The following is a 5,521-nucleotide window of genomic DNA, read 5'->3' on the forward strand; positions in this document are numbered from 1 at the left end:
AATTCACCCCCCCTCTCAATAATTCTTGTTTCTAACATGGTCAATGAACTAGAATTGAGTTGAACAAAGGTCTAAATTTGCAAAGTGAGTTTTATGTTATTAGATCAAAGTTTCATTGTTACTTTCTAACCATTGTAGTAGTTGCAAAACCTTTTGATAAGGTTGACCTAACAATCATATTTAAATCCTTTAATCAAGGTAGCATTCTAATGGAATGTTTTTAAGTCCTCTAACAAGGCCACTCTTAATAGGGTGATTAAATCCTTCAATAGGGTCACACCTAACAATGCATTTTGTAACCTTTAATAGGGTTGGCTCCTAATAGAGCTCACTTCAGAAGAGTAAAAAAGTGGTAGCATGTTACTCGTAGTTTTTCCCAAATTAGGTTTCCACATTAAGTCCTAGTGTCAAACATTGTGTGGATGTTTTTTGTGTGTTTATGTTATTTACTATTTTAAGTTTAAGTTTATTGTTGACTATGATAAGTTTTTGCAATTCGGCACATATAGAATAGAGAGCGATAATGGAATGAATAAGTTGGGTTATTGTGAACAATTTTGAACAGTGATTCATTGGGTTAAGTTTGCTGAATTTTTAAGTATTTTATTTATACATCTAGACTTGGGGATAATTGATCCACCTCCCCCTTCCCCCTCTTAGTTATTCCAAATATTCTAACACATAGTATGTTCGGATACTAGTTCTTTACAGTATCAAGTAGTGTTTTCCATGAGACCTACAGTCTTAAGAGTATCAATGTGATTCTCATTACCTCTACAAGTTTGGACTCTATTTCATCTAAACTATTCATAGGGCCAATGGTAAACAATGCCTCTACTTATTTTACATTCTCTTGCATAGTTCTTATTATTAGGGATAGGAAGCAATGCATCTCATAGAGCATAGAGATTCATTTGTGTTTCTCAGTCATGATCCTATTGATTATATGTATCTTTTGTTGTATTTGACTGGTGTACATAGTTGTGGAACTTCTTATGACATAAAATGATTTCTTTGTAACATGTACCTCTTTTTGGGCTTTCTTCAATGTGTTATCCAAATCTACCATGTAGCCTTGCGAGTCTGACACTTTCTATAGAATAGGCGTAATACCTTTAAGTAATTCTAAAATCATGTCCTTTTCTTCTGCAAGCTCCTTTGTGTTTTGCACAATTTTTTGTGTGATCTTCTCCTTTAATTTTCTTATCCATGTTTCTTTGGTGGTGTTATTAATTTATGCAATCCCGAGTGGTTACTCAAGTTGACTTATAATATTTTCACTGATTTCATATTGGGCATTAATGACTAACCCTTTGATCACTTCTTGTGATTTTATCAACATTTAAACTCATTTATGCTTCTTGTTGGATTTCCTTAACTCTTTGAATCTTTAAACCAACTTTTAATAATGGCCAAGTTCTTTGTTGTCCATCTCTTTTAATCTTCGAGCATTCCTATCTAGTTTTTCTTGGACCTTGATAAGGTGTTCTACTACTTCAGCATATCTCTCAAATAATGCTCCTTCATCTTCAGAAATTAAAGATGATGAAGATTAGGATGGAAATATTTTCCTTTTCCTCCCTTTTTCCCTTCTTGGTTGTCTATCATCCTTGTCTAGTTTGAGTTTCCTCTTTGTGGATTTGGATTGCATTGTGCTCTATAGCTCATGTGTTATTCCCAATGTCATTCTTAACTTCTCTTTTAAGGCATGTATGACTGGTGGTTTATTTGTGGATACTTGTGTATTTTCCTCTACAGGAACATGATATGACATTTGTGTCTTGTCTATTTTCTAACTCTTCTCGTCTATTGTGACATTATCTGCTTGAGATATCAACACATATGTTGCATAATTGTTCTCTACTTCTATTTTCTCTAGGGTTGGGGTTGTATTTTCTTGTTGACTTTTAGCTGGTGCACCTAGTTGTGTAGCACTTTCATCTTTTCCATCTTATTGTCATTTCATGCTTCTTTTATCAGGATCTATTGCATGTGGGTGTAGATTCAATTTGTTCAGCTATTACTAAATCAGTTTGTGGATTTATCAATTCAAGGGACTTCTCCTTTTTGTGTGTAACTTCACTACAAGATATAGTGTATGTCTCTCTTCTTGGTTGTGTGAGAGGATTGAAGTCAATAGGAACCTCTTAAAGTTCTTCAATGTATCCCTCTTCTTCACCTACTCTATTAGATCCAATGGGCTTGATTTCCTTTTTCTTTTCTTACAGATGAATGCCCTTACCTTTTGGATCTAATTAGGCTTGAGCTTTGGCTTTCTCTCCCTACTTTTGTGCACTTAGTATCTCTATTTGGTGTGTTATTTCTTTCCAAAACCTTATTATATATTCAAATCTCCTTTTTTTCTGCTAGTACCAATTAGTGCAATCTTCTCCTGATTGGAGAATTCTTCAATATAGGCTTCCACATATGATTTTCTTTTTGATGGGGCATATTCTAGCCTAACCTTGGTTATTGCATCATCCAAGATTCTATTGAGTTTTGCAACTCTAGCTTTCCATCTTTTCTAAATGATAGGCACTAATGCCTTTGGTAATTCATCCTTCACCATTGTTAGGGTTCTACTACAAGTTCTCATGCTAAGTAGAAAACTACTAATAACACTACTTTGGTCTTTCTCACTCATCAGTGGATATCTATAATTTATGGTGTTTTAATTTCCATTGTGCACTAATTATTTACTATTTCTTCAATTGAAAGTGGAGGAGATAAATTCTTACCTTTCTTCACCAATTTGAATTTTCTTGATGACAATTCTCCAATAGATGGGTTTGGTCTTTTGTGAGATGGAGATATTTTTTTCTTTGCTTCTTCTATATTCTTCTTCTTGCTCATGTTCACTCTAACTTTAGTGTAGCCCTACTTGCATATCTATCAGTGTCTACTATGATCATTTCATGTTCAAATGAGGTCTCCCTTCCTGAGTCAGTACTAACATTACATCTCCTTGACTTTGTGCACTTGGTGTCCTTTTCCCTTTCATCTTACATGATTGCCTTGCCTCTTTCTTTTCTTGGTCTTTATCCTTCTTAAGTTTGATGACCATACTCCTCATTGTGCTTGTGTAATGATTTGGAAATTTAGGATCAACATGAATTTAGATCAATAACTTAATAGAGGGATGTGTTTCTTTCTCTATTTTTTCATATTGAAATATTGTTAGCCAATGTGTTTTGGGCTCTACAACCAGTATCATGTAGAAGTCCATGCATTCGAGAAAACATTATTCATTTCTATAATCTTCCACTAGGTTAAAGGGCATACTTTCCATTATTTGCATAGTCTTCTAAAATTTATTGAAATATAACCTAAATATATCATATATATATTGTCTCCTAGTAGCATATGTATCTTGCAAACTTGTTCAAAGATGGTACATGTCTCAACCAATTAATTGATGATTGTCTAGGAAATTGACTTTTGAAATAGAAAATTACACATACTACAGTGGATGTATCTTGTAGTTTTCTTTAGTCTTCTTTAGGTTTATTATCAATTGTTCATGCAACCATCCACTTAGGTCAAGTGGGGTGTGATTATGGATGATTTGGTATGTGTCATAAGTTTCTCCACTAGGTACACTATTCTTCCTGCTAGATTAATAGATTTAGTAGGATATCACCATTATTGCAAACTTAATTTCTGGAATTTCATTGATGGAAATTAATCATCCATCTATCCTTGATGTGATGGCTTTCAAATATTTTTCAATCGAAACCTTCCCTATTATTATCTTTGTTCTAGAGACATTGAATCCATTTACCCTCTGGATGACTTCCTTGGAGATCTTATAAGGCCTTCACAATCACATATATTCACTATGCACTCTACTTAGTACAAGTTTTATCCAATCATCCTAGGAAAAGTTAGGAATGTCTATTACATGATGTAGTGTGATGTTTATTAGATGTCTTCATTCCTTTTTCAATCTCTCATTCTCAAGGAATGTAACAAATGCCTCATTAATCTTCTCAAATCTAAGTTCTAAAATTTTTACCTTTAAATAGACACTCACATCTTCTGTGAGCAATGAAGAAAGTGCTCTAGTTTGGTTCATTATGCCCACCTTCAGTAAAGTGACCACATAATTTGGTTAATCAAATTCCTTAGTGTTGATCACTTCAATTCTATGGATTCTATGTGTTGTAACATGATCTTCTGACCGTTGAGTCATAGCTTATCCTATATTAGTTGTCCCTGATCACCTTTCCTTACTTTTATCTTTGCAACTTTAGGTTAGAGCTTTCTTTCATAGGTAAAATAGCATACAAATGATAAACTAAGTTTTTCACAATTTTGCATAGCTCAAAAGTTCAATTTTGAGGGTAAATGGCTCTTTGTTATCCTATTTATAGTCTTCAGTAAAAAAAAATTAGGTTAAAATAGTAAATAAAATGCTTACCTACAAATTAACTTGCAATTAATGCCAACAACCCATGCTGCAATGGTCATAATCTTTTCAAACTTCTGCCTTGTCATAGATACTTCATGTTTTTCCAATTTTCCTTATTTCTTTATGGTTGTATCATTTATTGATTTTGATTAGGGGACTGGTTTGTGATCATCTAATTTTTCACACAACCTCTTTAAGCTTGGATTATCTTAATTCACTTTTGAACTCTCATCTCCAACCAATGATCTTCTAGCTTCTTCACTAAGTGCTACAACCTCATCAACCTTCTTTTCCCATACCTTTTTGAAGTCCTTTTTCACTTCCTCTTTTTCCACTATCTTGTTCTTTCCTCTGTTATATAAATTCTGCACTTGGAATCCTCTGCTTGATTTGCAATCTCTTGCAAGATGAACTATCTTGTCAAAGTAGTAATAGGGCATGTTTGATCCTCTTCAAGGTCCTGAATGGTCTCTCTTACTCGTTCCTAGTTTATAATATTCTGTAGTATGTCCTTTTTTATAGTTTGATCATGCTAGTGTAGTAAAATTATTATTCCAACCAAGAATTGATGTTCTTTAGAACTAGTGGATTGACCTTTCTTTGGATCTACAAACCCTAGCCTTGTGCTTATACTTGTTACAAAAGAAATAGTAATCATTGAACCTTCTCTCATTTGAAAGATATCTTCACTCTTGAGGAAAGTGACCATACCAATGGTATGTTTTGCATTAACCATTTAAGGTATTATCAGCTGTGGGTGCAACCTTTCTATGCCAACATGCATTGGAAGTATAACCTACTTTACCACAACAATGACAAGTTGGTTTCTTAGGCTTGTCCCCTTTAGATGATGTTTTCCCTTACCTTTGTTGGTACTAGTCCTTGCTTATAGATGACTTACCTCTTTTAATCCTGATGACACCTTCATAGCCAAGACTAGTTGTGATCTTGGTCCTTCTTTGAGGCTTGATTTTCTCATATATCTTTTCTGAACCATCATAGAACTTTTTAAACTTCTCATTTCTTTCATTGGTGCTTTTTAGTTCCTCAACCAGCTTGTGGATTTGACCATCCTTTTTCCTAGAATCATCTTCATCTATTCTCTTTTAT

This window comes from Cupressus sempervirens, chromosome 10 (assembly GCF_028749045.1).
Source record: "Cupressus sempervirens isolate cs-2001-9-10 chromosome 10, ASM2874904v1, whole genome shotgun sequence".
NCBI classification, from domain to species: domain Eukaryota; kingdom Viridiplantae; phylum Streptophyta; class Pinopsida; order Cupressales; family Cupressaceae; genus Cupressus; species Cupressus sempervirens.